We start from the raw sequence: 9839 nt of genomic DNA, 5'->3' as shown, positions 1-9839 counted from the left end.
AATCCGCCTGCCTCTGCCTCCCAAGTGCTGGGATTAAAGGCATGCGCCACCACCGCCCGGCTGGTTTTCTATTCTTAAAGAAACATAACGATATAATTATTGGAAATAATTTTTAATATTTCCCTGTCAGCATTTCTCAGCATGTATCACATTAGTGTATCTTTGTGTTAGAATGTCTGGTTTTTAAAATTGCGATTTGATTTGCCCACTTGAGTCTCATTTTTTTTTAAATTATTAAGTAAGTTTTGACTTGGGATTAGAACAGAATTTTCTAAGAAGCTCAAAACAAAACTCTGTCAATTTTAAAACTTTGAATGTATGTTTAGTTGCATTCTCAGTATTGGTGATTAGTAAGACCAGAATATCAATCAACTCTAACAAACACTGAATGTGTTTTATATCATTCCCAGTATCAAATGTTAGCCAAGATTAGCAAAAAATAAGAAAGCACATGTATCTCACAGGCATGCAATTTTGCTTTTGCCTTTAAAATATGGGAAAACTAAAAGCACACTTGAGTTTTTTTGTTTGTTTGTTTGTTTGTTTGTTTGTTTTTGGTTTTTTTCGAGACAGGAGACAAGGTTTCTCTGTGTAGCCTTGGCTGTCCTGGAACTCACTCTGTAGACCAGGCTGGCCTCGAACTCAGAAATCCACCTGCCTCTGCCTCCCAGGTGCTGGGATTAAAGGCGTGTACCACCACCAGCTGAGAAATGTTTTGAAATGAATTTCTTTCTAACTCATTGTCAGTAAATGTTTGACACCTGAGTTTTACACTTATATATCAAGGGACATGGAAATGTTTCTTGGGGTTATGAGTAGAAAATTTTAAGAAGTCCTGATTCCAAGCATGCCACACTCACAGAAAGAACAGCAGGGACTCGGGCTGTAGACACTGTTACTCTGACATGATTTAGGACCTAGAGGAAACAAAGGTCAATGTGGTCAGTCAGGGATCCCCACGGGGTAGAAAGACATGTGCTGTGTTCAGATCATATACATGAGCTCCAGAGGAACATCAATGTGGGTGTGAAAATGGATAATGGACAGACGAATGGGCGTTTGAGCAATTCACTTTATAATCATAGAACAAAATTATTTCCCATTTTCTGACCTGGGAACTGGAGTCACTCTGCTCCCCCGAGCTGTTGCAATAACAAAGAGAACACTAGATGGCACTGTACTACCAAGAGTCCTCACGGTTCACAGCCTGGAGGACCAGCACCCAAGAGTGTTGTACTAATCTCATTCCTCCTTGTGCATACATATTTCCTGAACACCTACTATGTGCCCACCCTATACTGACTATGGGGAAAGAAGAAATACAAAAAGGAACTAAAGTTCCCCAATTGAACACAAAGAAAATAAAAATGCATGTGCCACCTTCCCTGGCAGAAGATTCTTCAGAAGAGTCAAAGGTAGATGTAGGAAGCATGGAATGGGGTGCCAGGGTACAGGGTCCTGTGTGCCTCGGACCTTTGACCTTTGTAGTTCCCTGAAGATGTGAAGTCCAGAACTTGCAGTGTTTCTCTGCCTAGAATTTGGGACCACCCCAATCCCAAGCTAGGGTGTTCTAACACATCCTTTCTTCAGATCTCACATCCACAGTGAATTCTTTCCTGGCAAGAACTCCCATACTCTGTGTTCTACTTCTTAGACTATCTTACAATGGTAACAGATGACCTGGTTGTGTAAATGATTACTCCCTATCTTCCTCACGAAACAGTTGAACAACAGAAAAACAAAGGTCATCATGTAAGCCTTGCCTAGGTTTGTACTCAGTTGTGTTGGGTTTATGGGCTGATTTGTCACAAACACACACACACCAGATGATATGTTGACACTCTAACCCCTCATAGCTCTGAATGAGACTATATTTAGAGGTGGGGCCCTTGAAGCTGTGAAGCAATCTGGCCATACAAGCAGGAGCAAGCTCAGACACAGGAGAGCCAAGAAAGTCCGTGTGAGACAGCAAACTTGCTGACACCTTTATTTTAGACTTCTTTTTTTCTTAACTGTTAAAATGTTACTTTTAGCACACCTGAGTAAGTGTGGGACAGTGAAACAAATACAACAGAATATATGTCTTGTCAAGGAGGCAGGCTTTAAAACCATGCTATAGAAAAGAGAAGACTGGGAGGTTGCCCGATTTAACAGGCACTTCGGGTACTGGTGAATGCATATGCAAATACAGTATTCTCCAAAGGATTTGGCAAAGACTTTGTTTTTCATTTCCAGTCTTTTAAAGTAGACAGATTTGCTTACAATACAGCTGATTTTCAAAGCACACAAAATTTAAGTACAAACAGTGGAATTTAATCCAGCAGAGTGATAAAGGTGCCTGCAACAGAACTGACCACCCAAGGTTAATGGTGGACAGCAAGGCTAGAACCGTCATCCTGCAAAGCAGGAAGATGGGGACTGCAAAGTGGGGTTTGTGGGTAACCTTAGCTTCTACTTGCTACTTAATTCACAAAGTTAGAGGCCTTTACAGAGAACCCACACTCTATAATTTTCTACTATGTAATGGGATTATAAGGCCACCATATTCCTTTGGGGGAAACCCTTTAACGATTTTAATTTCAGTTGCTCATTCTTTTGAAGTGTGAAGTATCTTAATTGGATTACGATTACAGACCATTTTTAAATATACCATTGCTACTATATTAAAATTATTTATACTATTTATATCTAATATTCAAAGAAATTTACTAGTAAATGCTACAGTAGGCATCAGTCTGACATGCTTATTAATTGATCCTATAGGTATAATTATAGGTCATGATAAGAGTCTATTCTGTCTCACTAAATCAGGAACATCGCATTTACAGAACAAAGAAACACACATAGCGCAGACACCTAAATCTCAGGCTAGCTCTTCAGTTAGCTGTCACAGCTCACACATGAGTTGTCACTGTGCAAATAGAAATCAGATCCAAATCTTCATCAGAAGGTGCTAGTGGAAGTTGTCAGACACCTCCCAATGTAGATCCCTAAGCCAATGACCAGCAGATGAGACAGAGATGAAAGAAAAACCTTCAGAAAGCCTGCTGAGAAAATGTCCGCTTTCCTCATAACGCTTGTGTTTCTCATGCTGAGAGTAGGTAGCTGTGCGCTTCGGGTGTTTAAAAGGAACTCCTTGGGGGGAATATTTTCTGGCTAACTCAACCAATCCCATATCCAATCTGAGTTTTTCTTCAAGATACTTTCAACTTCTCTTCTTCTCTCAATATAATCTTCCTCAGACACAGTGCTGTTTTTCTCGGCAAAGCTGTGGGTGTCTATTTCAGCTCTGTTGGTTATCTTGTGGCGTCTGGGAGCGAGGTGGGCTGTCACAATGAGAACTCTTGGAGCGACTTCGTCCAGATTCATGCTGGGTATCCAACAGTATTTTTTCGATGTCACCATTCCCATTGCTGAAGCACAGTTCTACCCAGGCGCCCTGCTGGTTCTCCTCCCTGCTCTGTGCTCTGCGACATGGTGGCTCTGCAAAGGAGCCCGAGCCCAACTTCGACAGGCCTGGGAGGCGGTCACTGAGAGGTAGCAGGGCAGCCTGCGCTGCTTGGATCTCTATTTTAGACTTCTAATCCCCAGTATTATGAAGAAATAAATTCTTGTTTTTTAGGCAGTCTGATACATGGGCGGGTTGGTCTCTTAAATGGCAGAGCCAATTCCCAGCTGACCAGTGTGTGAGGCAGGTAGCTCTGGCAAACAGTGCATCTAGCAACGCTGCAGAGTTAGTAAGTATCAGAACACGGCAGAGTAAGTAAGTATCGAGTGAATGGGAGGGAATAAGTTCTCAGATATGAGAGTAAAGGATGCTACCAGGAACAGAAACTGAGGTTGAACTTAAAGAATAAGGACAGAGATGGGGGGTGTGGGTGGGGCAGAATAGAAGGAATCCAAAGCAGCAAAAATCTCCTGAAAAAAAAAAAAAAAGATGCGATCTGGGCTGGAGAGATGACTCAGTGGTTAAGAGCACTGACTGCTCTTCCAGAGGTCCTGAGTTCAATTCCCAGCAACCACATGGTGGCTCCCAACCATCTGTGTCATGGGATCTGATGCTCTCTTCTGGTGTGCCTGAAGACACCTACAGAATACTTACATATATAAAATAAATAAATCTTAAAAAAAAAAAAAAAAGATGCAATCTTAGACTCGGGAGGCGGCTCAATGCTTAAGACCACGTGCTTTCTCAGAAGATCAAACTTGGTTCCCAGCACCATATCAGGAGGAGTACAACCACCTATAGCTATAGCTCCAGGGGATCTGATGCCTCTGACCTCCATGGACTCTGGCACACATGTGCACATGCATGCACAAACACACACACACACACACAAATAAATAAGTAAATAATAAAACAAATAACTTTTAACAAAAAGAAGGTACAGTTCCTATCAGGAACCAGCAGACACTGTTAATCAGAGGGTGGGGTGACTGCTAGAGAGCTGTGGGGGAATAGCAGAGAAGTTGCCACAAACTTGAGAGCCAGAGGCAGCTGTGGATACACCTATTTGTTCTGTAGGATAGCTCAGGTGTGAGCACAGGCTATAACTCCCCTGCACAGCTCCTCGATTAAACCCAAATACAACAGCCTCTTCACAGTACCCTCCACGGACGGCTCAGCTGTGTGCGTAGCGCAGCTGCAGTGGCAGTATTTATCATGAAGAGTGCTGGCCCCATCAGCGATGCCCAGCAAGACGAGAGAATAAACCTCCAGAAGAGAAGAATCTCTTTCTAGCTGGCAGCATTCCAGCCTGAAAAGCAAGGCAACTGGATGCCACAGGAACTCACTCTTCAGTGGATCCCAGAAGTCCTGCTGGCCATTAGAGTAGAGTCTGCACAATCCACTGTCTCCTTTAGACAAGAAGTTCAGGTAGGTCTCAACGAAGCCAGATGTTCTTGCCTGCTCAGCCTGCTTCCCGTGGCTGATTTTATTATATTTTCCTAGGAATTTGTATCTAGGGTCACAAGTTGTCAGCCGAGTACTGCTGAAGTCTGAAACTGGGCGTGCCAAGGCCAGGAGAGGCGGTGAAAGACAGACTTGGGAGAGAAGGAAAAAATAAAACGTGAAGTCAGGTATAAGCGGTTCATATCTGTAATCCTAGCTCTGGGGAAACTCAGGCAGGAGGGTCACAGGTTTGAGATCAACCTGGGCTACATAGCCTAAACATACGAAGCAAAACTTGTCTCAAAACAATTGAAACAAAACAACAAAGAGCCAGGTGGGGGTGACACACACCTTTAATCTCAGCACCCAGTTGGATCTCCAAGTTCGACGCCAGACTAATCTACAGAGCGAGTTCCAGGACAGCCAGGGATACACAGAGAAACCCCGTCTCAAAAACAACAACAAAACAAACAAACAAGCAAACAAAAAACACCCAGAATGGAAAGGAGGGGGAGGAGGGGCCACAGGCTCCACAGAGCTAATGAGGGAGACAACTCTTCCATTCCTGGTCACAGGTCCCAGGGAGGCCCTGCAATACCTGCTTTCCTGGGTTCTATTGATGTGTTGGATGCCCCAACAATATCACTTTTTTTTTTTTTTTTTTTTGTTTCACCTAAATGGAGAGAGTTCTCATTGCCTAGATCCATGATTCACCCTCCAAAGGACAGGCGATGACAGACACAGGTCCTGTTTACATGAGCATTCTTCCCAAACTGCTGGATTTACTGTCTGTGGAATCTAAAACTACATGTGGGCCCTCGGTGACATGGTAAGAACTGCTCCAGTCATCATGCCTAACATTTTTCCTCCGGGCTATTGGAAAGATTAAAAGCCCATGTGTTACAGAAAATTGTTATCATTTATCAGCCAACCCTTTGGTCACCTTAGATGACAGAGCCGAATCCCAGCTGGCTAGTGCTCTCCAAAACTGTGCATGGCATATTTTATTTCTTTAATCTCCTCCTTTCCAGCCCACTGCAGACCTAACCTAACAGAACATCTTTTGAGCGTCTGACATCAGCTCCCAAAGGGTCGGCAGACAAACTCCCGGCTTGGTACCTAAGGAAGCAGTGAAGCTCAGACAGATATATGGGGAAGACGGGAAGGTCAGGAGGCAGGTGGCAGGAGTGTGGAGGCAGCCACTGTGGCTGATCATTTTTACCCTGAAAAAAATAGCTCTCCCTACCCCCAGAGGAGGAGAGAGTAGTCTTGTAACCAGGACATGTCACCTGTCTGGAATGCGACTACCTTCTCAGCAGCTGTTCTCACTCAGGTAAGGCGACTCTGGGGCACAACTGGTTAGGCCAGCTTATTCAAGTGCATGTGTCTTACTCAAGAAGCCAAAAGTTATGGGCTCTATGCTTACAGAACCAAGAAGGACTCATACAAACCAAGTCTGTGGCTGGCCAGGTTGGCATCCCACAAAGTATACCCACGGTAAATAAATAAGCAAACATTTTTGAGTTAAAACATGAATCCTTTTGATGATGGTTCAATTCCAACTATCAGCTGAAAGGGTTTAACTTTCAACCACCTCCAGGCTTTACATATATGGACCCTGTACTGGTTGGTTTTATGTCAACTTGACACAAGCTAGAGACATCAGAAAGGAAGGAGCCTCAGTTGAGAAAATGCCTCCATGAGATCCAGCTCTAAGGCATTTTCTCAATTGACCAATGTGGGAGGGCCAAGCCTATTGTGTGGTGCCACCCGTGGTCTGGTGGTCCTGGGTTCTATAAGAAAGCAGGTTGAGCAAGCCAGTAAGCAGCACCCCTCCATGGCCTCTGCATCAGCTCCTGCCTCCAGGTTCCTGCCCTGCTTCCGATCCTTTCCTGATTTCCTTCAGTGATGAACAGCGATATGGAAGTGTAATCCCAATAAATCCTTTCCTCCCCAGCTTGCTCTTGGGTCATCACAGCAATCGAAACCTTGACTATGCCAGTTCCCACACTGCCTTCACTGTCCAGCTAATCAATTAATTATTTATACTTATGCTGGGGATCTAACCAAGGGCCTTGGGCATACTAAGCAAGCACTCTACCACTGAACCATGTCACCATACACTTAGTATTTTTTAGGAGTACATGTTCCTAAAGCTGAACATAGTGACCAAACCTGTAATTCCAGTAAGTAGATACTGAGGTAGGAAGATCAAGAGTTTAAAGCAAGTCTGGCCTACCTAGAGAAAGAAAGAGAGGAAGGAAGGAAGGAAGGAAGAAGGGAGAGAGGGAGGGAGAAGGGAGGGAGAGAGGGAAGGAAGAAGGAAGGAAAGAAAATGAAAGGAATGGGAGAGAGAGGGGTGGAAGAAGGGAAGGGAAGGGAGGGAGAGAGAGAGGGATAGACTTCTGTCACTACCTCTAAGAAGTCTTCCCTCTTAGCCATCCTTCCCATGTGCAGGGAGACCTGATCATCTGTGTGCATGCATTGGCCGTAGCTGTGCATTTATTTCCACCTTGTTATGCCTCCCCCGACCCCCCGACCCTTCAGTGCCCAGGAGACATTGCAGTAGAAAGTCTGGTGAATATATGAGAAGTAGAAGTATCTTATGCACTCAGGCACTGTATTTTCTCCTTAGAGGTTAATGTTGAGGAAAGCGGAAAGCTATCTGAGCTTAAACAGCTGAGTGTGGTTGAGACAGGGTCTCCCTCTGCACCTCAGGCTGATCTCAGATCTACCGTGTAGCCCCCAACCCACAATCTCCTTGCCTCGTCTCTGTGAGTGCTGAGGTCGCAGGCATGTGCCACCTGGCCCGGTCTAAGAATTTTAAGGTTGGTAAACAAAATCATGCTCAAGTACAACCTAAGACACTGTCTTAGTTACTGCTGTGAACAGACACCATGACCAAGGCAAGTCTTGTAAGGACAGCATTTAATTGGGGCTGGCTTACAGGTTCAGAAGTTCAGTCCATCATCATTAAGGTGAGATCAGGGTGGCATCCAGGAAGGCATGGTACGGGCAGACCTGAGAGTTCTACATCTTCATCTGAAGGCTGCTAGTAGACGACTTTGACTTCCAGGCAGCTAGAGTGAGGGGCTTAAGCCCACACCCACAGTGACACACCTACTCCAATAAGACCACACCCCCTAACAGTGCCACTCCCTGGCACTACAAGCATATACAAACCACCACAGACACCAAACAGAAGTATCGATATTTCAATATAATGAGCTTATTTCATTTCTATGTCCATCCTCATTGAAGGTAAGAAGCAGTTCTTTCCTGCCTAGAAGGGTGGATCCAGGGTGGGTGCTCAGTGAAAACTGATGAATGGTCATGTGGCCTCTGTAGCAAGCACTCAGACATCACTGTTATAGTAGACAGGAGCCATAAGCAGCATGTACAGAATGACACGGCTGTAAGCCAGTGAGATTATATGTATGAAAACAAGAGGTACTGTGAGTCGGGTCTGCCATCTAATTCCTGATTTAGCACAATGCTGAGTATAGAGTATTTGCTATCTATGGAATAAATGGATGAATGAATGAGGGAAGGTTTTTCTTAATTTCCAGCATAATGATTTGTACCATCTTTAAACATAAAGTACAGGGAGAGATAAGAATTCATCATAACCCAGAATGACCTTGATGGAAACCACCCATCAGTTCTTTCTTGCTCCAAGCAGCATATGTTACAATGTTACAGAAAATTAACACATACAAACCAGATTGCTTCTATAACAGAAGTGTGAGCCAGAAAGGTAGTTTCTTCTAAAGTTTTTTCAAAGTGTAGATCTTGACTCATGGCTAGCATTTTTTTTTTTAAAGGGAGGGCTCTCAACACCTATATCATCCCCTCTTCCTTTTGAAAGCCTCAGAGAGCATATGCAAAGAATGATGGAAAGATTATAAGAGCCAAGGGTCAGAGAGGACTAGGTGAAACTGTCTTCTAAACATGACGGGGCTCATGCACAGCAGCTGTGGTTGCCTGCACAGATCTGTACCAGATAAAGTCAGTGACAGTCACGACAGGAGAGAGTCACAACATCAGACAGGGCCTCACCGTGTCGGATGAAGGCTGCTGAGTTCTTCAGCTCTGGAGCCCAAGCTTCTGTGAATGGCTGCATACATGAGCATACAGGCAGTGCTAAGTGGACTCCATGGGTTACAGAGAATGGAAAGGAAGAAGAGGAAGCAGGGACCCAGAAGGAGGATAGACTGGTCTGGGAGCAGTTGGCGGGGAGCAGGGATAGGGGCTGGATATGAACTAGTGGATGAAACCTAGATATATAATAAAAATTAAAAATAATAAGAAAACCAGAAGAGGAATATTGTAACTCACTAGTAGAACTCTTATCTAGCACACCTGATGCCAAAAATCAAGTAAGTCAAATCAGTGGCTTCTCCAAAAAAAAAAAGAAAAAAGAAACCTAAAAACAAAAAGAAGAAAATCAAAGCAAAACCAAAATGAACAAAAGGACATAGCGAAGTATTTTTAAATTCCCATTTGTTTTTTGTTTGTTTGTTTGTTTCAATTATAGCATACTTACCTTGTGGAATGCACTGAGCTGTAAAGTTAAAAAAAAATGTTTTAAGTCTAACTACTCTTCGTCCACCTATTGGAATCTGATTCTTGGGGAAGTTAAGTGCAGATGTGTATTTAGAGAAACAAGACACATTCTTACAGTGGTTTGAATTAGAATGACCTGCCTCCCCTTCTCATGTGTTTGACTATTTGGTCTTCCTTTGGTGGAATTGTTTGGGAAGGCTCAGGAGGCTGGAGAAGGTATGTCACCGGAGGCAGGCTTTGAGGCTTCAAAAGCCCACACCAGATCCCACTTGACTCTTTCTGCTTCATGGTTGTGTCTAAAGGTGTAAGCTCTTAGCTACTGCTCCAGTACCCTGTCCTCCTGCCTTCCTGCCTGCCTACCTGCCTGCCTGCCTCCCTTCCT

General features: G+C 44.0%; 1 pseudogene; it reads right to left on the bottom strand.

Moving 5' to 3' along the window:
- Positions 1 to 2943: 2943 nt before the first annotated feature.
- On the bottom strand, positions 2944 to 9014 carry LOC116101462 (annotated as a pseudogene).
- Between the last annotated feature and the right edge of the window lie 825 nt (positions 9015 to 9839).

The sequence above is a fragment of the Mastomys coucha genome, unplaced genomic scaffold (assembly GCF_008632895.1).
Source record: "Mastomys coucha isolate ucsf_1 unplaced genomic scaffold, UCSF_Mcou_1 pScaffold21, whole genome shotgun sequence".
In the NCBI taxonomy this organism is placed as follows: domain Eukaryota; kingdom Metazoa; phylum Chordata; class Mammalia; order Rodentia; family Muridae; genus Mastomys; species Mastomys coucha.
Note: the sequence above shows the minus strand (reverse complement) of the source record. Positions and strands in the feature narration are given on the sequence as shown.